This window comes from Arachis hypogaea, chromosome 19, assembly GCF_003086295.3.
Source record: "Arachis hypogaea cultivar Tifrunner chromosome 19, arahy.Tifrunner.gnm2.J5K5, whole genome shotgun sequence".
NCBI classification, from domain to species: Eukaryota; Viridiplantae; Streptophyta; class Magnoliopsida; order Fabales; family Fabaceae; genus Arachis; species Arachis hypogaea.
In genome coordinates this window covers 76,841,952-76,867,648 of record NC_092054.1, presented here as the reverse complement: position 1 = coordinate 76,867,648, position 25,697 = coordinate 76,841,952, and the positions used below count along the sequence as shown (strand labels likewise).

The 25,697-nt window shown below is 39.7% G+C and overlaps 2 non-coding genes across 2 annotated transcripts; both read left to right on the top strand.

Annotated features, from left to right (window-relative positions):
- The first annotated feature begins 10,124 nt into the window (after positions 1–10,124).
- On the top strand, positions 10,125–10,232 carry LOC112780235 (small nucleolar RNA R71). Its single transcript, XR_003191087.1, has one exon. It is a non-coding gene; the product is annotated as a small nucleolar RNA R71 (small nucleolar RNA).
- A 12,238-nt stretch (positions 10,233–22,470) lies between these two features.
- On the top strand, positions 22,471–22,578 carry LOC112781963 (small nucleolar RNA R71). Its single transcript, XR_003192709.1, has one exon. It is a non-coding gene; the product is annotated as a small nucleolar RNA R71 (small nucleolar RNA).
- Positions 22,579–25,697: the final 3,119 nt, after the last annotated feature.

Here is a 25,697-nt window from a genome sequence, read left to right as displayed (position 1 = left end):
ATATAATAAATAATAGATAATAATTAGGAAGATAAGTTGGTAGCGCTCAGTTTCTAGTATGATCATGACATACCAGAAATTGGGTCGTTACACAAAATATACTAAGAAGTAAAGAAACTATATACAATGGAACCCAATTCATTCATTTATTATATCTACAAGAGAATAGAAAGAGTTTACCATGGTGAGGTGTCTCCCACCAAGCACTTTTAGTTTAAGTCCTTAAGTTGGACATTTGGGAGGCTCTTTGTTAAGGTGGTTTATGCTTGTATCCATCCTTGAACCTCCAAGAATGCTTGTCCTTCAATTGGTTGTCAGAAGTAACAACCATTTTCACCAAGCTTTGGTGAGGTTCTCTCCAAGATATGAGCTCCCAAAATTGGTTTCCATGGTGTGATCCAGGATCCCATATCTTATCTTCGCACCCATCTTCTAATTGATCACCTTGATTCTGTCCGGGTGACAAGAAAGATGAATTCTCGTGAAAGCACTAAACTACCCTCCTAGACCCATTCATTTGAGTACGACACCAAGCCATGCTCGTCAATTTTGAGCTTCCAACCATAACGAGCCTAGCTAGATTTACAACGCCAACCACTAAACATTCTCCTCTTCCGCTTAATTCCACAAAGCGCCCTAAGTTTGCCACCCGTCTCAAGCAAACCATACTCAAGTGGGATAATAAGCTGAGAGTTAGAAGTTTTACCCACTCAAGCGAAGGATTGGATGGCAACCTAGGTGGAGGAGTTCCCAATGATCTTGATAAACCACGCTCTACTCCCGTCCATCCTCTTCTAGGGTTTTCCACCACTTGGCAAGGTTCTTCGAGCTTTACCTCTCGCTAAGCTTCCTTGAGTTCACATTCTTCTTCACCAATTTCTTTTATTTCTTCCCCATCACTCTCATCATAGATAGGAGGTTTAGTGAAGTCTACCTCGTCATCAATTTCAAGCATAGTGGGGAAGGATTCTTCAAGCTCTAAAGGGTCATATGTTGATGCGGAGTCATCATATGTAGGGAGCTTGTTGCTTGGGACACTTCTTCCAATCCTTCATTCATAATATGCCTTGGAGGTTTCACGTCCTCCTCAACATTGCTTTCTAATTCATCGGAAGAAGGCTCAACAAGATAACCAAGGGGATTGATCAATGTGGACAAAAAATCACTAATGATGGAATCCACTTCTTGATCAATTTCCTTCGACTCTCTATCCACTTCCTCAATGTCACTCTCCTCTTTAACATTCCTTCCAAACTTCGTGGAAGAGGGCTCTTCAACTTGAGATTCCTTTATGTGCTCAACATATCCTAAACATCCAACCACTGCTTTCTTTTGTTCACTAATTTCTACCTCCTCCTCTTGTTGTACTTCTTGTTTTAACTCTTCCTCCTCTCCATGGAGCTTCAAGTTCACTCCCTTGCCAAGTTCTTTGGTTGCTTCTCCACATTCAATAATGGGAGCACCTTGATCGCGTAGGCTTAGGTGGGATGAGACCATGTTACCAATGGCATCTACCATGATAGCCATTTTTGCTCTTAACTCCGCAAACTTCTTTTCATCCTCCTCTTGTCGTCTTAAGATATGAGATTCAAGATCTCTCAATTCCAACATGGGGGCTTCATTGGAAGGTGATGGTGGAAGAGAAGGTTCATTGTTTGAGGGAAGCTTGTTGTGATTGGAAGGTGGTTCATATCGGTGAAACTCTTGAGGTGGTGTGTATGGACTTTGTGGTTCATGGGTGTATTGGTGTTGGTATGGTTGATACGGGTTAGGATCATATGGAGGTGGATGGTGGTAGAAGGCTTGTGAGTGTGGTGGAGGGATATATTGAGGAGGGGGTTCATATGCATGTGGTGGTTGTGGTTGACAATCACAATAAGGGTCGTCACACACATTGGATTGGTATGCATTAGGATTAGGATTATACCTATAAGAGTTTGGAGGAGGTTGTTGCCAAGAAGATTGTCCATAAGCTTGGGGCTCCTCCCATCCTTGATTCCCAAATCCTTGATGCACATCCTCATTGAAGCTTCCATTTCCTACAACATAGTTTGAAACACACTCATAGACAAAGTGATGAGAATTCATGGTGAAAGAGAAAATAAAAACAAAAGCTAACAAGAAATAAAGAAAACTAAGTCCTACAACTAGCAAAAACTAACAAGTAAACCAAAAATCAAGCTATTCACAATATATACAATAGCCAATAACATAGCACCATTGCTATCCCCAACAATGGCGCCATCTTGATGATCGAGATTTTTGCTCGATGGTCTAGATTTTTCTCTTGTAGAAAAGAATTACTTCGTTGTAAGCATAGCTCCAAACCAGCAAACAATTCTCACATAAAAAATTTTGGTTGTCTGATGAGTGGATAATTTATACGCTTTTTGGCATTGTTTTTAGTATGTTTTTAGTATATTTTAATTAGTTTTTATTATATTTTTATTAATTTTATTTAAAATTCACTTTTTTGGACTTTACTATGAGTTTGTGTGTTTTTCTGTGATTTCAGGTATTTTCTGGCTGAAATTGAGGGACTTGAGCAAAAATCTGATTCAGAAGCTGAAAAAGGACTGCAGATGCTGTTGGATTCTGACCTCCCTGCACTCGAAGTAGATTTTCTGGAGCTACAGAAGCCCAATTGGCGCGCTCTCAATTGTGTTGGAAAGTAGACATCCTGGGCTTTCCAGCAATATATAATTGTCTATACTTTGCCCGAGATTTGATGGCCCAAACTGGCATTCCAAGTCAGCTCAAGAATTCTGGCGTTTAACTTCAAAACTGGCACAAAAGCTGGAGTTAAACGCCCAAACTGGCACAAAAGCTGGCGTTTAACTCCAAGAAAAGTCTCTACACATGAAAGCTTCAATTCTCAGCCCAAGCACACACCAAGTGGGCCCGGAAAAAGATTTCTGCATTAATTACCTATTTCTGTAATCCTAGGCTACAAGTTTTCTATAAATAGGACATTTTGCTATTGTATTTTAATCTTGGACTCACACTTTCATAGACCTTTTCACGTTTGGGAGGCTGGCCAGTCGGCCATGCCTAGACCTTGTTCTTATGTATTTTCAACGGTGGAGTTTCTACACACCATAGATTAAGGTGTGGAGCTCTGCTGTTCTTCATGAATTAATACAAAGTACTATTGTTTTTCTATTCAACTCAAGTCTATTTCTTCTCCAAGATATTCATTCGTTCTTCATCTTGATGAATGTGATGATCCGTGACACTCATCATCATTCTCACCTATGAACATGTGCCTGACAACCACCTCTGTTCTACTAGCAATGGCTTGAATGCGTATCTCTTGGGTTTCTAATCTAAGATTGGAACCTTCGTGGTATAGGCTAGAATTATGGCGTCCATTCCTGAGATCCGGAATGTCTAAACCTTGTCTGTGGTATTCTGAGTAGGATCTGGGAAGGGATGACTGAGACGAGCTTCAAACTCGCGATTGTGGGGTGGTACGCGGAATCGTGATTACACTTTAATTATGTAAAATTCATTGCTCTTTCTTTCCCTGGAAATGGCACCAAAAACATGATGCCAAGACCATGGTTCACAACTCCGTGTAACTAACCAACAAGTGCACTGGGTCGTCCAAGTAATACCTTACGTGAGTAAGGGTCGAATCCCACGGAGATTGTTGGTATGAAGCAAGCTATGGTCACCTTGCAAATCTCAGTTAGGCAGATATAAATTGATAATGGTGTTTTTGAATTTAATATAATAAAATAGGGATAGAAATACCTATGTAATTCATTGGTAGGAATTTTAGATAAGCGAATGGAGATGCTTTCGTTCCTCTGAACCTCTGCTTTCCTGCTATCTTCATCCAATCAGTCTTACTCTTTTCCATGGCTGGCTTTATGTGATACATCACCACTGTTAATGGCTACTTTCGGTCATCTCTCGGGAAAATGATCCAATGCCCTGTCACGGCATGGCTAATCGTCTGGAGGCATCACCCTTGTCAATGGCTTCATCTTATCCTCTCAGTGAAAATGGTCAACGCACCCTGTCACGGCACGGCTATTCATCTGTCGGTTCTCGATCATGCTGGAATAGGATTTACTATCCTTTTGCGTCTGTTACTAACGCCCTGCAATCGCGAATTTGGAGCTCGTCACAGTCATTCATTCATTGAATCCTACTCGGAATACCACAGACAAGGTTTAGACTTTCCGGATTCTCTTGAATGCTGCCATCATTCTAGCTTACGCCACGAAGATTCTGGTTAGGAGATCTAAGAGATACTCATTCAGTCGAAGGTAGAACGGAAGTGGTTATCAGGCACGCGTTCATAGGGAATGATGATGATTGTCACGTTCATCACATTCAGATTGAAGTACGAATGAATATCTTAGAAGCGAAACAAGATGAATTGAATAGAAAACAGTAGTACTTTGCATTAATCTTTGAGGAACAGCAGAGCTCCACACCTTAATCTATGGAGTGTAGAAACTCTACCGTTGAAAATACATAAGTGAGAGTCCAGGAATGGCCGAGATGGCCAGCCCCTCTGATCTAAGAACTAGGCGTCCAAAGATGTCTAATACAATAGTAAAAGGTCCTATTTATAATAAACTAGCTACTAGGGTTTACAGAAGTAAGTAATTGATGCATAAATCCACTTCCGGGGCCCACTTGGTGTGTGCTTGGGCTGGGCTTGAGTGTTGCACGTGTAGAGGCCATTTGTGGAGTTGAACGCCAGGTTTTGATCCATTTCTGGCGTTCAACTCTGGTTTTGGATCCTTTTCTGGCGCTGGACGCCAGATTTGGGCAGAGAGCTGGCATTGAATGCCAGTTTACGTCGTCTATTCTTGGCCAAAGTATGGACTATTATATATTGCTGGAAAGCCCTGGATGTCTACTTTCCAACGCAATTGGAAGCGCGCGATTTGGAGTTCTTTAGCTCCAGAAAATCCACTTTGAGTGCAGGGAGGTCAGAATCCAACAGCATCAGCAGTCTTTCTTCAACCTCTGAATCTGAATTCTGCTCAAGTCCCTCAATTTCAGCCAGAAAATACTTGAAATCACAGAAAAACACACAAACTCATAGTAAAGTCCAGAAATATGAATTTAACATAAAATCTATTAAAAACATCCCTAAAAGTAACTAGATTCTACTAAAAATATACTAAAAACAATGCCAAAAAGCGTATAAATTATCTGCTCATCACAACACCAAACTTAAATTGTTGCTTGTCCCCAAGCAACTGAAAATCAAATAGGATAAAAAGAAGAGAATATACTATAAATTCCAAACTATCAATGAAACATAGCTTCAATCATATGAGCAGGACTTATTGCCTTTTGCCTCTTAAATAGTTTTGGCATCTCACTTTATCCATTGAAGTTCAGAATGATTGGCATCTATAGGAACTCAGAGTTCAGATAGTGTTATTGACTCTCCTAGTTCAGTATGATGATTCTTGAACACAGCTTCTTCATGAGTCTTGGCCGTGGCCCTAAGCACTTTGTTTTCCAGTATTACCACCGGATACATAAATGCCACAAACCCATAAATGCCACAAACACATAATTGGGTGAACCTTTTCAGATTGTGACTCAGCTTTGCTAAAGTCCCCAATTAGAGGTGTCCAGGGTTCTTAAGCACACTCTTTTTTTGCTTTGGACCTTGACTTTAACCGCTCAGTCTCAAGTTTTCACTTGACACCTACACGGCACAAGCACATGGTTAGGGACAGCTTGGTTTAGCCGCTTAGACAAGGATTTTATTCCTTTTAGGCCCTCCTATCCACTGATGCTCAAAGCCTTGGGATCCTCTTTATTTACCCTTGCCTTTTGGTTTTAAGGGTTATTGGCTTTTTGCTCTTGCCTCTTGGTTTTAAGAGCCTTGGCTTTTTCTGCTTGCTTTTTCTTTTCTTTTTTTTCGCCTATTTTTTTTTTCTGCAAGCTTTGTTCTTTGCTGCTTTTTCTTGCTTCAAGAATCATTTTTATGATTTTTTAGATTATCAAATAACATGTCTCCTAGTCATCATTCTTTCAAGAGCCAACATATTTAACATTCTTAAACAACGACTTCAAAAGACATATGCACTGTTCAAGCATACATTCAGAAAACAAGAAGCATTGTCACCACATCAATATAATTAAGCTAAGTTCAAGGATAAATTCGAAACTCATGTACTTCTTGTTCTTTTGAATTAAAACATTTTTCATTTAAGAGAGGTGATGGATTCATAGGACATTTATAACTTTAAGACAAAGTTACTATCTACTAATGATCATGTAATGAAGACACAAACACAGATAAGCACATAACATAGAAACGAAAAATAGAAGAAATAAGAACAAGGAATGAATCCACCTTAGTGATGGTGGCGTTTCCTTCTTGAGGAACCAATGATGTCCTTGAGCTCTTCTATGTCTCTTCCTTGTCTTTGTTGCTCCTCCTTCATTGCTTTTAGATCTTCTCTGATTTCATGGAGCATGATGGGGTGCTCTTGATGTTCCACCCTTAATTGTCCCATGTTGGAACTCAATTCTCCTAGGGAGGTGTTGATTTGCTCCCAATAGTTTTGTGGAGGAAAGTGCATTTAAGGCATCTCCAGGATCTCATGGTGATGAGCTTCATACGCCTCTTGAGCTCCATGAATGGGCTCTCTTGCTTGCTCCATCTTCTTCTTAGTGATGCGCTTGTCCTTTTAATGAGGATATCTCCCTCTATGTCAATCTCAGCCGAATTGCATAGGTGGCAGATGAGGTGAGGAAAGGCTAACCTTGCCATAGTGGAGGACTTGTCAGCCACCTTGTAGAGTTCTTGAGGTATAATCTCATGAACTTCCACCTCTTCTCTAATCATGATGCTATGGATCATGATGGCCCGGTCTATAGTAACTTCAGACCAGTTGCTAGTGGGAATGATTGAGCATTGAATGAACTCCAACCATCCTCTAGCTACAGGCTTGTGGTCCAATCTTCTTAGTTGAACCGGCTTGCCTTTGGAGTCAATCTTCCATTGAGCTCCTTCTACACATATGTCCATAAGGACTTGGTCCAACCTTTGATTAAAGTTGACCCTTCTAGTGTAGGGGCGTTCATCTCCTTGCATCATGGGCAAGTTAAACGCCAACCTCACATTTTCCGGACTAAAATCCAAGTATTTCCCCCGAACCATTCTAACATAGTTCTTTGGATCTGGGTTCTTACTTTGATCATGGTTCTTGGTGATCCATGCATTAGCATAGAACTCTTGAACCATTAGGATGCCGACTTGTTGGATGGGATTTGTTAGAACTTCCCGACCTCTTCTTTGAATTTCATGTCGGATCTCTGGATACTCATTTCTTTTGAGTTTGAAAGGGACCTCGGGGATCACCTTCTTCTTGGCCACGACATCATAGAAGTGGTCTTGATGGGCTTTGGAGATGAACCTTTCCATCTTCCATGACTCGGATGTGGAAGCTTTTGTCTTCCCTTTCCCCTTTCTAGAGGATTCTCCGGTCTTAGGTGCCATCAATGGTAATGGAAAAACAAAAAGCTTATGCTTTTGCCACACCAAACTTAGAATATTGCTCACCCTTGAGCAATAGAAGTAAGAATAGATGAAGAAGAAGAAGAAATGGAGGAGAGGGAGGAGGTGATGTGTTTCGGCCAAGAAATGTGTAGAGGGGTGTGTTGTGTGAATTTGATGAAGAATGGAGGGCTTTATATAGGGAAGGGAGGGGGGGTTAAGGTTCGGCCATATGGGTGGGTTTGGGTGGGAAATTGGTTTTGAATTTTGAAGGTAGGTGGAGTTTATGAGGTAGGTTTATGGGGAAGAGTGGATGGATGTGAGTGGTGAAGAGGTGATGGGGAAGAGAGTTTGAGGTGACTGGTGAAGGATTTTTGGGGAAGAGTGTTTGAGGTGATTGGTGAAGGGTTGTGTGAAAGAGAGTGGTGAGATGAAGTGAGTGGAGGTAGGTGGGGATCCTGTAGGGTCCACAGATCCTGAGTGGATCCTGTGGGGTCCACAGATCCTGAGGCGTTCAAGGATTTACATCCCTGCACCCATTAGGCATGTAAAAATGTCTTTGCACACAACTCTGGGCGTTCAGCGCCAGGTTGGTGGCCATTTTGGGTGTTCAACGCCCATTTGTGTGCCATTTCTGGCGTTGAACGCCAGAACCATGCCTGTTCTGGCGTTCAGCGCCCAGAAGCTGCCCATTTTGGGCGTTCAGCACCAGAACCATGCTCTGTTCTGGCGCTGAACGCCAGACAGATGCTCCTCTAGGGTGTGATTTTTCTTCTGCTGTTTTTGATTCCGTTTTCAATTTTTTATATTTATTTTGTGACTCCACATGATCATGAACCTACAAAGACATATAACTAAGGAAAATATAGTTAGATAAATAAAAATTGGGTTGCCTCCCAACAAGCGCTTCTTTAATGTCAATAGCTTGACAGTGGGCTCTCATGGAGCCTCACAGATGTGCAGAGCTTTGTTGAGACTCTCCAACACCAAACTTAGAGTTTGGATATGGGAGTTCAACACCAAACTTAGAGTGTGGTTGTGGCCTTCCAACACCAAACTTAGAGTTTGACTGTGGGGGCTCTGGTTTACTCTGCTTTGAGAGAAGCTTTTTCTGCTTCCTCTCCATGGTTGCAGAGGGAGATCCTTGAGTTTTAAACACAAGGGAGTTCTCATTCCATTGAAGGACTATTTCACCTCTGTCAACATCAATCACAGCTCTTGCTGTGGCCAGGAAAGGTCTTGCTAGGATGATGGATTCATCCTCTTTCTTTCCAGTATCCAGGACCATGAAATCAGCAGGGATGTAAAGACCTTCAACCTTTACTAACACGTCCTCTACTTGTCCATAAGCCTGTTTTTTTGAACTGTCTGCCATCTCTAATGAGATTTTAGCAGCTTGCACCCCATAGATTCCCAGTTTCTCTATTACAGAGAGGGGCATGAGGTTTATTCCTGAACCAAGGTCACACAGAGCCTTAAAGATCATGGTGCCTATGGTACAGGGTATTATGAACTTTCCAGGATCCTGTCTCTTCTGAGGCAATGTCAGTTGATCCAGATCACTTAGTTCATTGATGAACAAGGGAGGTTCAACTTCCCAAGTATCAATGCCAAATAATTTGGCATTCAGCTTCATGATTGCACCAAGAAACTTGGCATTTTGCTCTTCAGTAACATCCTCATTCTCTTCAGAAGAGGAATACTCATCAGAGCTCATGAAGGGCATAAGGAGGTTCAATGGAATCTCTATGGTCTCTAAATGAGCCTCAGAGTCCTTTGGTTCCTTAGAGGGAAGCTCCTTATTGATCACTGGACGACGTCCCAGGAGGTCTTCCTCCTTGGGATTTGCGTCCTCCACTCCCCTTGTAGGTTCGGACATGGTGCTTATGTCAATGGCCTTGCACTCTCCTTTTGGGTTCTCTTCTGTATTGCTTGGGAGAGTACTGGGAGGGATTTCAGTGATTCTTTTACTCAGCTGGCCCACTTGTGCTTCCAAATTTCTAATGAAAGACCTTGTTTCATTCATGAAACTCACAGTGGCCTTGGACAGATCAGAGACTAAGTTTGTTAAATTAGAAGTATTTTGTTCAGAGTTCTCTGTCTGTTGCTGAGTGGATGATGGAAAAGGTTTATTATTGTTAAACCTGTTTCTTCCACCATTATTAAAGCCTTGTTGAGGCTTTTGATCCTTCCATGAGAAATTTGGATGATTTCTCCATGATGAGTTATAGGTGTTTCCATAAGGTTCACCTAAGTAATTCACCTCTGCTATTGCAGGGTTCTCAGGATCATAAGCTTCTTCTTCATAAGAAGCCTCTGGAGTACTGTTGGATGCAGCTTGCATTCCATGCAGACTCTGAGAGATCATATTGACTTGCTGAGTCAATATTTTATTCTGAGCCAATATGGCATTCAGAGTATTAACTTCAAGAACTCCCTTCTTCATAGGCGTCCCATTACTCATAGGATTCCTTTCAGAAGTGTACATGAACTGGTTATTAGCAACCATGTCAATGAGTTCTTGAGCTTCTGCAGGCGTTTTCTTTAGGTGAATGGATCCACCTGCAGAAGTGTCCAGTGACATCTTTGATAGCTCAGATAGACCATCATAGAATATATCCAGGATGGTCCATTCTGAAAGCATGTCAGAAGGACACTTTTTGGTCAACTGTTTGTATCTCTCCCAAGCTTCATAGAGGGATTCACCTTCTTTCTGTCTGAAGGTTTGAACATCAGCTCTAAGCTTGCTCAGCTTTTGAGGAGGAAAGTACTTGGCTAAGAAAGCCGTGACCAGCTTATCCCAAGAGTTCAGGCTGTCTTTGGGTTGAGAATACAACCATAATCTAGCTCTGTCTCTTACAGCAAAAGGAAAAAGCATGAGCCTGTAGACTTCAGGATCTACTCCATTAGTCTTAACAGTATCGCATATCTGCAAGAATTCAGTTAAGAACTAAAAAGGATCTTCAGATGGAAGTCCATGAAACTTGCAGTTCTGCTGCATCAGAGAAACTAATTGAGGTTTCAGCTCAAAGTTGTTTGCTCCAATGGCAGGAATGGAGATGCTTCTTCCATGTAAATTGGAATTAGGTGCAGTAAAGTCACCAAGCATCTTCCTTACATTATTATTATTTTTGGCTGCCATCTCCTCTTCCTGTTCGAAAATTTCTGAAAGGTTATCTCTGGATTGTTGTATTTTAGCTTCTCTTAGTTTCCTTTTCAGAGTCTTTTCAGGTTCTGGATCTGCTTCCACAAGAATGTTCTTATCCTTGCTCCTGCTCATATGACAAAGAAGAGGGCACAGAAAAAATAATAATAATAATATGGATCCTTTATACCACAGTATAGGGATCCCTTTGTGAGTGGAAGAAGATGGGGAGACAAAGAATGTAATATAATGGAAGAAACACAGCTGTGAGGAGGGTTGAGATGTGAGATGAGATGTTAGTAGATGAATAAATAAATAGAATAAGATGAGAGAGAAGGAATTTTCGAAAATAAATTTTTTTTTTTAAAAAAGAGTTAGTGATTTTTGAAAATAGTTTTTGAAAAATGTTAGTAATTTTTGAAAATTATGATTTAAAAATTAAAATAATTAATAAATTAAAAAGAAATTTTGAAAAAAGGGGGAAGATATTTTCGAAAATGAGAGAGAGAGAGTTAGTTAGGTAGTTTTGAAAAAGTTAAGAAACAAACAAAAAGTTAGTTAGTTAGTTGAAACAAATTTTGAAAAGATAAGAAGTTAGGAGGTTAGAAAAGATATTTTGAAACCAACTTTTTGAAAAAGGTAAGATAAGAAGATATTTTAGAAATTAGTTTTGAAAAAGATTTGATTTTTAAAATCTCAATTAATGACTTGATTCATAAGAAATCACAAGATATGATTCTAGAACTTAAAGTTTGAATCTTTCTTAACAAGCAAGTAACAAACTTCAAATTTTTGAATCAAAACATTAATTGATTATGTTATTTTCGAAAATTTGATATAAAAATAAGAAAAAGATTTTTGAAAAATATTTTTGGAATTTTCGAAAATAACTAAGAATTTTGAAAAAGATTTGATTTTTGAAAAAGATTTTGAAAAAGATAAGATTTTCAAATTGAAAATTTGATTTGACTCATGAGAAACAATTTGATTTTAAAAATTTTTGAAAAAGTCAATCCAAATTTTCGAATTTGATGAGAGAAAATGGGAAAGATATTTTTTTGATTTTTTTGAAATTTTTATGATGAGGGAGAAAAACACTAAAGAGATGCAATGCATGAAATTTTTAGATCAAAACATGTGATGCATGCAAGAATGCTATGAATGTCAAGATGAACACCAAGAACACTATGAATGTCAAGATGAACATCATAGACACAATTTTGAAAAATTTTTAATGCAAAGAAAACATGCAAGACACCAAACTTAGAGTTCTTTAATGGTTAGACACTAAGAATTCAAGAATGCATATGAAAAACAAGAAAAGACACAAAACATGCAAATGCAAAGATCAAACAAGAAGACTTACCAAGAACAACTTGAAGATCATGAAGAACTCTATGAATGCATGAATTTTCGAAAAAAAAATGCAAGATTCACATGCAATTGACACCAAACTTATAACATGACTCATGACTCAAACAAGAAACAGAAAAATATTTTTGATTTTTATGATTTTCTAATTTTTTTGGATTTTTTCGAAAATTATATGAAAAAGAAAAAATAAGGATTCCAAAATTTTTAACATGAATTCCAGGAATCTTGCATTCTTAGTCTAAAGCTTCAGTCCAGGAATTAGACATGGCTCATGAGCTAGCCAAGCTTTCAATGAAAGCTCCGGTCCAAAACACTAGACATGGCCAATGGCCAGCCAAGCTTTAGCATGTAATTCAGACATGACACACCTGACATACTCATTCCCAAAGGAATTAGACATGGCTTTACAGCTAGCCAGGCTTCAACATGCTTCATGAAACACTAGAATTCATTCTTAAAAATTCTGAAGAAAAATATATTTTTTTGAAAACATTTTTTTTTTCGAAAACAGATGAGAAATTTTTGAAAGATTTTTGAAAAATTTTTGAAAACAAAACAAAAAGAAAATTACCTAATCTGAGCAACAAGATGAGCCGTCAGTTGTCCAAACTCAAACAATCCCCGGCAACGGCACCAAAAACTTGGTGTTGTTGCCGGATCCAAACTTGGCACTGATGTTACCGGACCAAAAGCTTGCCGAAAAATCAAACAATCCCCGGCAACGGCGCCAAAAACTTGGTACGCGGAATCGTGATTACACTTTAATTATGTAAAATTCATTGCCCTTTCTTTCCCTGGAAATGGCGCCAAAAACATGATGCCAAGACCATGGTTCACAACTCCGTGTAACTAACCAGCAAGTGCACTGGGTTGTCCAAGTAATACCTTACGTGAGTAAGGGTTGAATCCCACGGAGATTGTTGGTATGAAGCAAGCTATGGTCACCTTGCAAATCTCAGTTAGGCGGATATAAATTGATAATGGTGTTTTCGAATTTAATATAATAAAATAGGGATAGGATTTACTATCCTTTTATGTCTGTCACTAACGCCTGCAATCGCGAGTTTGGAGCTCGTCACAGTCATTCATTCATTGAATCCTACTCGGAATACCACAGACAAGGTTTAGACTTTCCGGATTCTCTTGAATGCCGCCATCATTCTAGCTTACGCCACGAAGATTCTGGTTAGGAGATCTAAGAGATACTCATTCAGTCGAAGGTAGAACGGAAGTGGTTGTCAGGCACGCGTTCATAGGGAATGATGATGATTGTCACGTTCATCACATTCAGATTGAAGTACGAATGAATATCTTAGAAGCGAAACAAGATGAATTCAATAGAAAACAGTAGTACTTTGCATTAATCTTTGAGGAACAGCAGAGCTCCACACCTTAATCTATGGAGTGTAGAAACTCTACCGTTGAAAATACATAAGTGAGAGTCCAGGCATGGCCGAGATGGCCAGCCCCTCTGATTTAAGAACTAGGCGTCCAAAGATGTCTAATACAATAGTAAAAGGTCCTATTTATAATAAACTAGCTACTAGGGTTTACAGAAGTAAGTAATTGATGCATAAATCCACTTCCGGGGTCCACTTGGTGTGTGCTTGGGCTGAGCTTGAGTGTTGCACGTGTAGAGGCCATTTGTGGAGTTGAACGCCAGGTTTTGATCCATTTCTGGCGTTCAACTCTGGTTTTGGATCCTTTTCTGGCGCTGGACGCCAGATTTGGGCAGAGAGCTGGCATTGAACGCCAGTTTACGTCATCTATTCTTGGTTAAAGTATGAACTATTATATATTGCTGGAAAGCCCTGGATGTCTAATTTCCAACGCAATTGGAAGCGCGCGATTTGGAGTTCTTTAGCTCAAGAAAATCCACTTTGAGTGCAGGGAGGTCAGAATCCAACAGCATCAGCAGTCCTTCTTCAACCTCTGAATCTGAATTCTGCTCAAGTCCCTCAATTTCAGCCAGAAAATACCTGAAATCACAAAAAAACACACAAACTCATAGTAAAGTCCAGAAATGTGAATTTAACATAAAATCTATTAAAAACATCCCTAAAAGTAACTAGATTCTACTAAAAATATACTAAAAACAATGCCAAAAAGCGTATAAATTATCCGCTCATCATGGGGCGTGTGATAGACGCAAAAGGATCAATGGATCCTATTCCGACATGATCGAGAACCGACAGATGATTAGTCGTGCGGTGACAGCGCATTTGGAATGTTTTCACTGAGAGGACGGGAAGCAGCCATTGACAACGGTGATGCCCAACATAAAGCTTGCCATGGAAAGGAGTATGAATGATTGGAAGAAGGCAATAGGAAAGCAGAGGTTTAGGAGGAACAAAGCATCTTCATACGCTTATCTGAAATTCCAACCAAAGAATTACATAAGTATCTCTATCTTTATTTTATGTTTTATTTATCTTTTAATTATCAATTCTCCATCACCATCTGAATTCGCCTGACTGAGATTTACAAGGTGACCATAGCTTGCTTCAAGCCGACAGTCTCCATGGGATCGACCCTTACTCACGTAAGGTATTACTTGGACGACCCAGTGCACTTGCTGGTTAGTTGTGTGGAATTGTGACAAAGTGTGATTCACGTTTGAGAGCTCCAAGTCTTTAGCGCCATTATTGATGATCACAATTTCGTGCACCATTGTCACAAAGAACAAACCCCAAATAAGAATTAACCGAAGTATTTAGACTCTGGATCGTCTCCCTAGGAATTTCAATGAAGTGTATGCTTATTGACTATAAAGGGACAAAAAGGGGGTTTTGGTTTATAAGAGGAATAAGAAAAGATAAATCAAGCAAGTAACTAAAGAAAGCAAGTAATAAGGAGAGACTTTCATGGTAAGGGTTGAGATCATAGGCTCTCTATCCTAGTCATTAATCATAATAATGCTTAACAAGAATTTATCTTATTACGTCATCTCCAAAATTGCGGATAAATCCTCGTTGCAAGTATAGTTTCTAAACCTTCAAAAGTCCTTTCATACAAACGTTTTGGGTGTCACAAGTAACAAACCCCTTAAAAATTGTTAACCGAGTATTCAAACCTCGGGTCGTCTTCTCAAGGAACTGCAAGGAAGTATGTTCTTATTATTGGCTATAAAGGTTGTAATCGGGGTTTAGAAGGTGAGAAGCAAGTGATTTGAATGACAAGTAAAGTAGATGGCAATTGAAATAAATAAATACTGTAAAGCAACTTTTGGCAAGGTAAAAGGAATTGGAAGTCCAACTTGGTTACCTCCCTCAACAATAACGAAAGTTGAATATAAATTCCACTTAGTTAACCTTTACTAAAGTAAAGGAAAGTCAAGGGACTAATTAGTTTGACCTTCGAATCCTATTTATTTCCTAAGAAAAAGTTGGGATTATTGAAGTTCAGTTCAATTAGCAAGATAACGATTATCAATTATGTTGAGTTTAATAATGTTGAGTTACTGATTTCTTAACCAAGACCAAAAGGGAAAAAGTAAAATTGTTGGAATAAAAATATCCTTAGATAGAAAGCAATGGTAACACAAATTAAGGAAAGTGAAAATTGGCGAGCTCTCTCTGAATGGATGCGTTCCCCCACTTTGTAACCTCTGGTCTATGCCTTCTGGACTTGGATTTGGGCCAAAAAGGGCTTCAGAATTCGCTATGAGCATTTTCTGCAATTTCTGGTGCGTGGCCTCTGTCACGCGTCCGCGTGGGTCACGCGGTCGCATCATTCGGAGCATTTCCTTTCCATACAGTCGCGTCAGTCATGCGACCGCATCATGTGCATTCTGCTTAAGGCGCGCGGTCGCGTCAGTCACGCGGCCGCGTCGCTGCTGATTCGTGCTTGGCACGCGATCGCTTCTTCCATGCGATTGCATGGATGCCAGTTTCTTCAGAAGCTCCGTTTTGTGCTTTCCTTCCATTTTTGTATGTTTCCTTTCCATCCTTTAAGTCATTCCTACCTTAGAGGATCTGAAACTACTCAACACACTAATCACGGCATCGAATGGAAATGAAGGTAATTAAAATGATTAATATTAAAGCATAGGAAACATGTTTTTGACATACATCACATAATAAGGAAGGAAAAGTAAAACCATGCAATTAATATGAATAAGTGGGTGAAGGATTGAATAAATCACTCAAATTAAGCACAAAATATATCATAAAATATGGGTTTATCAACCTCCCCACACTTAAACAATAGCATGTCCTCATGCTAAATCCAAGGTAAAGAATAAGGTAAGGTTAAAGTGGTGGAATGTTATGCAATGCAACCTATTCTAAATGCATGTACCTAAATGAGTCATGCAATTCCAATTTATCCACTCATATATAAAGCTTACATGTAGTCAAATTAATTCACATTCTCAAGGAGTCATATATATATATATATATATATATATATATATATATATATAGCCAACCCTTAAATAATAAAGCATTTTAGCAAATGAGATGGGAAATATTGTACAAACTTGCAAAACAATTAGTAATTTAAGCACAGATATATGCTGATGAGCTATTGAACCCTCACTGGATTTTGTGTTTACTCTCTAGTCACTCAGTGTTTATTGGGTTTATTCACTCTACTTTTCTTTTTATTCTTACTTTCTATCACTTTGTTCTTCATCTAACCAATCAACAATTATAGAGTACAGTCATACCAAAAGTCATGAGGTCTTTAATTAAGGTTGTAATGGGGCCAAGGTAAAGGTAAGGATATATTTATAAGGCTAAGTGAGCTAATAAGTGAATCCTTAATTAGACTAAGATCTCACCTAACATACATATTTAGTAGAATAAGCTTCTTTACCAATTTTCCCATATTATCCCACTTGTTGTCACATGCTCATGTTTCAATTTTTGTTTTTTATCCCATGTGCATTGCTTTTATTTTGCATTGGGGAATTCTTTTGTATTCCCTTTTATTAAATGCTGAAAAATAACTTTTTTTTTTAATGCACATGGTAATTTTATTTTTTTTCTTTTAACTTTTCTACCCTTTTGTTTCTATTCATCCATGTTCCCAATAGGTTTCTGATATGCGAAATTGTTACTCTGAGGTTGTAAAATTTGTTGTTCGTTCTCTCCCTGGCAATGGCTCCAAAAACTGGTGCACGATACCATGTTCCAGACATAACTTCACAACTTCGCACAACTAACCAGCAAGTGCACTGGGTCGTCCAAGTAATAAAACCTTACGTGAGTAAGGGTCGATTCCACGGAGATTGTTGGTATGAAGCAAGCTATGGTCACCTTGTAAATCTCAGTCAGGCGGATATCAAATGGTTATAGAGTTTTCGAATAATAATAAATAAATAGAAAATAAAGGATAGAAATACTTATGTAAATCATTGGTGAAAATTTCAGATAAGCGTATAGAGATGCTTTCGTTCCTCTGAATCTCTACTTTCCCGCTGTCTTCATCTAATCAATCTTACTCCTTTCGATGGCTGGCTTTATGTAAGGACATCTCCGTTGTCAATGGCTACTTTTCATCCTCTCTGTGAAAATGGTCCGATGCGCTGTCACTGCATGGCTAATCATCTGGAGGCCTCACCGTTGTCAATGGCTGTTTCCTATCCTCTCTGTGAAAATGGTCCGATGCGCTGTCACTGCATGGCTAATCATCTGGAGGTTCTCGATCATACTGGAATAGGATTCACCCTCCTTTTGCGTCTGTCACTACGCCCAGCACTCGCGAGTTTGAAGTTCGTCACAGTCATTCAATCCCTGAATCCTACTCGGAATACCACAGACAAGGTTTAGCCTTTCCGGATTCTCATGAATGCCGCCATCAATCTAGCTTATACCACGAAGATTCTGATTAAGAGATCCAAGAGATATTCATTCGATCTAAGGTGGAACGGAAGTGGTTGTCAGGCACGCGTTCGTGGGGGAATGATGATGATTGTCACGTTCATCACGTTCATATTGAAGTACAAATGAATATCTTAGAAGCGGAATAAGTTGAATTGAATAGAAAAGCAGTAGTACTTTGCATTAATTCATGAGAACAGCAAAGCTCCACACCTTAATCTATGGAGTGTAGAAACTCTACCGTTGAAAAATACATAAGTGAAAGGTTTAGGCATGGCCGAGAGGCCATCCCCCAAAACGTGATCAATAGATCAAAAGATAATCCAAAGATCATAAGATGTCTAATACAATAGTAAAAAGTCCTATTTATACTAAACTAGTTACTAAGGTTTACAGAAGTAAGTAATTGATGCATAAATCCACTTCCGGGGCCCACTTGGTGTGTGCTTGGGCTGAGCTTGAATGTTACACGTGCAGAGGCTCTTTCTGGAGTTGAACGCCAAGTTGTAACGTGTTTTTGGTGTTCAACTCTGGTTCGTGATGTGTTTCTGGCGTTTAACTCCAGACTGCAGCGTAGAACTGGCGTTCAATTCCCTTTTGCATCATCTAAACTCGGCCAAAGTATGGACTATTATATATTGCTGGAAATCCCTGGATGTCTACTTTCCAACGCAATTGGAAGCGCGCCATTTTGAGTTCTGTAGCTCCATAAAATCCACTTTGAGTGCAGGGAGATCAGAATCCAACAGCATCAGCAGTCCTTCTTCCACCTCTGAATCTGATTTTTGCTCAAGTCCCTCAATTTCAGCCAGAAAATACCTGAAATCACAGAAAAACACACAAACTCATAGTAAAGTCTAGAAATGTAAATTTAACATAAAAATTAATAAAAACATCCCTAAAACTAACTAGATCCTACTAAAAATATACTAAAAATAATGCCAAAAAGCGTATAAATTATCCGCTCATCACAACACCAAACTTAAATTGTTGCTTGTCCCCAAGCAACTGAAAATCAAATAGGATAAAAAGAAGAGAATATACTATAAATTCCAAACTATCAATGAAATATAGCTCCAATCAGATGAGCAGGACTTGTAGCTTTTTGCCTCTTGAATAGTTTTGGCATCTCACTTTATCCATTAAGGTTCAGAATGATTGGCATCTATAGGAACTCAGAGTTCAGATAGTGTTATTGATTCTCCTAGTTCAGTATGTTGATTCTTGAACAGAGCTACTTTATGAGTCTTGGCCGTGGCCTTAAGCACTCCGTTTTCCAGTATTACCACCGGATACATAAATGCCACAGACACATAACTGGGTGAACCTTTTTAGATTGTGACTCAGCTTTGCTAAAGTCCCCAATTAGAGGTGTCTAGGGTTCTTAAGGACACTCTATTTTTGCTTTGGACCTTGACTTTAACCGCTCAGTCTCAAGTTTTCACTTGACACCTTCACGCCACAAGCACATGGTTAGGGACAGCTTAGTTTAGCCGCTTAGGCCAGGATTTTATTCCTTTAGGCCCTCCTATCCAATGATGCTCAAAGCCTTGGGATCCTTTTTATTACCCTTGCCTTTTGGTTTTAAGGGTTATTAGCTTTTTTCTCTTGCCTTTTGGTTTTAAGAGCTTTTGGCTTTTTCTGCTTGCTTTTTCTTTTTCTTTTTCTTTTGGCTTTTTCTTTGCTGCTTTTTCTGGCTTCAAGAATTATTTTTATGATTTTTCAGCTTATCAAATAACATGTCTCCTTGTCATCATTCTTTCAAGAGCCAACATATTTAACATTCAGAAACAAGAACTACAAAAGACATATGCACTGTTCAAGCATTCATTTAGAAAACAAGAAGCATTGTCACCACATCAATATAATTAAACTAAGTTCAAGGATAAATTCAAAACTCATGTACTTCTTGTTCTTTTGAATTAAAACATTTTTCATTTAAGAGATGTGATGGATTCATATTCACTACTTTAAGGCATAGACACTAATCATCATGTAATAAAGACACAAACATAGATAAACATTTAACATAAGAAAACGAAAAACAGAAAGTTTAATATAGGGAAGGGAAGAGAGGGAAGAGTCGGCCAAGAATGGGAAGAGAGGGTTGTGTTGTGTGAAAATGAAGAAGAATGGAGGGCTTTTATATAGGGAAGGGAGGGGGGTTAATTTCGGCCATATAGGGTGGGTTTGGGTGGGAAATTGATTTTGAATTTTAAAGGTAGGTGGAGTTTATGAGGTAGGTTTATGGGGAAGTGTGGATGGATGAGAGTGGTGAAGTGGTGATAGGGAAGAGAGATTGAGGTGATTGGTGAAGAGTTTTGGGGAAGAGTGTTTATTGGGAAGAGAGGATGAACATTGAGAAGAGGGAAGAGAGTGAGTGGTGGTAGGTGGGGATCCTGTGGGGTCCACAGATGCTGAGTTGATCCTGTGGGATCCACAGATCCTGAGGTGTCAAGGATTTACATACCTGCACCAATTAGGCATGTAAAATGCCTTTGCATGCAATTCTGGCATTTAAACGCCGAATTGATGCTTGTTCTGGGCATTCAGCGCCCAGATGCAACATATTTCTGGCGTTGAACGCCAACCAGATGCTTGTTTCTGGCGTTCAGTGCCAGCTCTTCCTCAGTGTGCATTTTTGGCGTCTGAACGCCAGGATGCTGCTTGTTTCTGGCGTTCAACGCCAGATCCATGCTCTGTTCTGGCGTTGAACGCCAGCCAGATGCTCCTTACTGGCGTTTAAATGCCAGTAAGATCCTCCTCCAGGGTGTGATTTTTCTTCTGCTGTTTTTGATTCTGTTTTTAATTTTTTTGATTTATTCTGTGACTCCACATGATCATGAACCTAATAAAACATGAAATAACAATAAAAGTAAATTAAAATTAGACAAATAAAAATTGGGTTGCCTCCCAATAAGCACTTCTTTAATGTCAATAGCTTGATAGTGGGCTCTCATGGAGCCTCACAGATGTTCAGAGCATTGTTGAGACTCCCCAACACCAAACTTAGAGTTTGGATATGGGAGTTCAACACCAAACTTAGAGTTTGGTTGTGGCCTCCCAACACCAAACTTAGAGTTTGACTGTGGGGGCTCTAGTTGACTCTGTTTTGAAAGAAGCTTACTGTGCCTCTTTTCCATGTTTATAGAGGGATAACCTTGAGTTGTAAACACAAGGGAGTCCCCATTCAATTGAAGGACTAATTCACCTCTGTTAACATCTATCACAGCTCTTGCTGTGGCTAGGAAGGGTCTTCCAAGGATGATAGATTCATCCTCATCCTTCCCAGTATCTAGGATTATGAAATCAGCAGGGATGTAAAGGCCTTCAACCTTTACTAATATGTCCTCTACTTGTCCATAAGCCTGTTTTCTGGAATTGTCTGCCATCTCTAATGAGATTCCAGCAGCTTGCACCTCAAAGATTCTCAGTTTCTCCATTACAGAGAGTGGCATGAGGTTTATTCCTGACCCAAGGTCACATAGAGCCTTCTCAAAGGTCATGGTGCCTATGGTACAAGGTATTAGAAACTTTCCAGGATCCTGTTTCTTCTGAGGCAATCTCAGTTGATCCAATGCATTTAGTTCATTGGTGAACAGGGGAGGTTCATCTTCCCAAGTCTCTTTACCAAATAAATTAGCATTTAGCTTCATGATTGCACCAAGGAATTTGGCAACTTGCTCTTCAGTAACATCCTCATTCTCTTCAGAAGAAGAATACTCTTCAGAGCTCATGAGTGGCATAAGGAGGTTCAATGGAATCTCTATGGTCTCTAGATGAGTCTCAGATTCCTTTGGTTCCTCAGAGGGAAACTCCTTATTGATCACTGGACGTCCCAGGAGGTCTTCCTCCTTGGGATTCACATCCTCCCCTTCCTCCTTGGATTCGGGCATGATGGTTATATCAATGGCCTTGCACTCTCCTTTTGGATTTTCTTCTGTATTGCTTGGGAGAGCACTAGGAGGGGTTTCAGTGATCTTCTTACTCAGCTGGCCCACTTGTACTTCCAAATTTCTAATGGAGGACCTTGTTTCATTCATGAAACTCACAGTGGCCTTAGATAGATCAGAGACTAAGTTTGCTAAATTAGAGGTATTTTGTTCAGAGTTCCCTGTCTGTTGATGAGTGGATGATGGAAAAGGCTTGCTATTGCTAAACCTGTTTCTTCCACCATTATTAAAGCCTTGTTGAGGCTTTTGTTGATCCTTCCATGAGAGATTTGGATGATTTCTCCATGAGGGGTTATAGGTGTTTCCATATGGTTCACCCATGTAATTCACCTCTGCTATTGCAGGGTTCTTAGGATCATAAGCTTCTTCTTCAGAAGATGCCTCTTGAGTACTGTTGGATGCAGCTTGCATTCCATTCAGACTCTGAGAAATCATATTGACTTGCTGAGTCAATATGGCATTCAGAGTATCAATTTCAAGAACTCCCTTCTTCTGAGGTGTTCCATTACTTACAGGATTCCTCTCAGAAGTGTACATGAACTGGTTATTAGCAACCATGTCAATGAGTTCTTGAGCTTCTGCAGGCATTTTCTTTAGGTGAATGGATCCACCTGCAGAAGTATCCAATGACATCTTAGCTAATTCAGACAGACCATCATAGAATATATCCAGGATGGTCCATTCTGAAAGCATGTCAGAAGGACACTTTTTGGTCAGTTCCTTGTATCTCTCCCAAGCTTCATAGAGGGATTCACCTTCTTTCTGTCTGAAGGTTTGGACATCCACTCTAAGCTTACAAAGCTTTTGAGGGGGAAAGAACTTGGCTAAGAAAGCCTTGACCAGCTTATCCCAAGAGTTCAGGCTATCTTTAGGTTGAGAATCCAACCACATTCTAGCTCTGTCTCTCACAGCAAAAGGGAAAAGCATGAGCCTGTAGACTTCAGGATTTACTCCATTAGTCTTAACAGTATCACAGATCTGCAAGAATTCAGTTAAGAACTGAAAAGGATCTTCAGATGGAAGTCCATGAAACTTGCAATTTTGTTGCATTAGAGAAACTAATTGAGGTTTCAGCTCAAAATTGTTTGCTCCAATGGTGGGGATGGAGATGCTTCTTCCATGTAAATTGGAATTAGGTGCAGTAAAGTCACCAAGCATCCTCCTTGCATTATTATTATTTTCGGCTGCCATCTCCTCTTCCTGTTCGAAAATTTTTGAAAGGTGCTTGCTGGATTATTGTAATTTAGCTTCTCTTAGTTTCCTCTTCAGATTCCTTTCAGGTTCTGGATCTGCTTCAACAAGAATGTTCTTGTCCTTGCTCCTGCTCATATGAAAAAGAGGGAACAGAAAAATAATAATAATAGGGATCCTTTTTACCCAGATATAGAGGTTCCCCTGTGTGAGTAGAAGAAGAAAAGAATGTAATGTAAAGAAGGGAAGAAGAAAAACTCGAACACAGAGAGGGAGGTAGTGTTCTAATTTTTGGATGGGAGAGAAGTGTTAGTAGATGAATAAATAAATAGAAGGAGATGAGAGAGAAGGATTTTGGAAAATTATTTTTGAAAAAGAGTTAGTGATTTTCGAAAATTAAAGGGGGAATAAAATTAAAATTAAAATTTGAAACAATTAGTTAATTAAAAGAATTTTGAAAAATGAGAGAGGAAATTTTCGAAAATTAGAGAGGGAAAAGTAGTTTGGTGGTTTTGAAAAAGATATGAAACAAACAATCAATTAGTTAGTTGAGAAGAATTTTGAAAATCAATTTTTAAAAGATAAGAAGATAATAAGTTAGAAAAGATATTTTAAAAAAAATCAAATTTTTGAAAAAGATATGATATGAAGAGATATGATTAAAAAGATATGATTTTGAAAAAGATAAGATAAAAAGATATTTTTGCGTATCCCAATGGTTGTACTGGGGTATCCCCTAATCCGAACAGGCTGTTTGGGTATGCTCTAAGCTGCTTTTCATCTAAGCCGAGTTTGTCGAAGGCTATTTTGAATAAGATGTCGGCAGAACTCCCTTGGTCCACTAATGTGCGATGTAGATTGGCGTTTGCTAGTATGACAGTGATGACCATGGGATCATCGTGTCCTGAGATGATGCCGGATGCGTCCTCTTTAGTGAATGTTATCGCAGGGATGTCGGGTGCTTCTTCCTTTCCCTCGACATGATATACTTCTTTGAGATATCTTTTGCGAGATGATTTGGAGATCCCTCCTCCTTCGAATCTGCCATGTATCATGTGGACGTGTCTTTCTGGTGTCCGAGGTGATCGTTCAGTTCGTCCGTCATCTTCGTCCCTTCGTCTTTTTCTTTGGTCATCATCTCGGGTAGCCAGAAATCGATCTAATCTTCCTTCTCTCACCAATTTTTCTATGATATTCTTTAAGTCCAAGCACTCGTTGGTGGAGTGCCCTCGAACTCGACGGTATTCACAATATTCCTTCCGATTTCCCCCTCCCCTTTTGCCTTTGAGTAGTCACGCTGTGGGGATTTTCTTTGTTTGGCAGACTTCTTTGTACACGTCGACCAGGGATGCCCTGAGAGGAGTGTAATTATGGTAATTTTTGATTTTCTCCCCTTGTCGATCTTCTTTCTTTTTGGATTCCTTGTCTTTATCCCGGTAGGGGTTCCCAGATTTTGAGGTTTCTCCCAACCGAGCGTTTTCTTCCATGTTGATGTATTTTTCTGCTCCTTCCTGTACTTCGTCTAATGAGATATGGTACTTCTTTGATATAGATTGGCTAAATGGGCCCTCTCGTAGGCCATTGATGAGTCCCATGATGGCGGCCTCTGTTGGTAAGCTTTGTATGTCCATGCATATTTTGTTGAATCTTTCCATGTAGTTGCGGAGGCTCTCCCGATCTCCTTGCTTGATCCCTAGTAAACTGGAGGCGTGCTTGGCCTTATCTTTCTGGATGGAGAATCTGGCCAGGAACTTTTTGGCCAGGTCGTTGAAGTTTGAAATGGACTTTGGAGGTAAGTTGTCGAACCATCGGATTGCTGTCTTCGTGGGAGTTGTTGGAAAAGCTTTGCAGCGAACGGCGTCTGAGGCATTGGTAAGGTATATTCTGCTTCTGAAATTGCTGAGATGGTGGTTGGGATCTGTGGTACCGTCATATAAAGTCATATCCGGGACTTTGAAGTCCTATGGGATTTTGGTTTTCATGATCTCCCTGGTGAATGGATCATGTTCTTTGCGTGAGCTTTCCTCAGGAGTGATCCGAGGGGCCTTTGATTTGAGATTGGCTTCTAATTACTGTAATTTTTCTTCCAATTCTCGACGTCGCCGTACCTCTCTTTGTAGATCCTTTCCGATTTCTTGTTGTTGTTGGGTTTCTTTTTCAAGTTGCTTTAAGCGATCTGGAAGCGCTTCTATTGCTCCCAGGTTTGCTGAATTTTTGTCTCCGTTGGATTCTGGGGTATCTTTCGGTGTGGTGTCCGCGTTTTTGTGCGGTGTTCTGTTTTCTAGATCTGAATCATGGTCGTTGTCATGGGCGTCCGCGTTTTCGATCTCAAACGAGATCTTCTGCGCTGGTCGGAACCGATGTGTCCGGCTAGTGAATGGTGGCCAAAGCTGGTGCGTCCGACTTGTTTGGACCGGACGTGCTGTTGATCCTTTGTCACTGAAGGGTGGGGGGTACCTGCAAGAGACTCCGATGCTTAAGTTAGCATGGGTATTAAACAGGTGTTATGTAGAATCAGAGTATGAGTTATACCTGGGTGCTCCAGTGTATTTATAATGGTGAGATGTGACCTTTCGGATAAGATAAGTTAGTTATTCTTATCTTATTTTTATCTTTTGAGTTCAGGTCAGCGTATCTTCAACGGAACCGCCTTTATCTATATAGGCTTGGGCTGCCTTAGGATTTGGTTCGTATTCCTTGAGTTGGGCCCTCCTTTGGGCTCT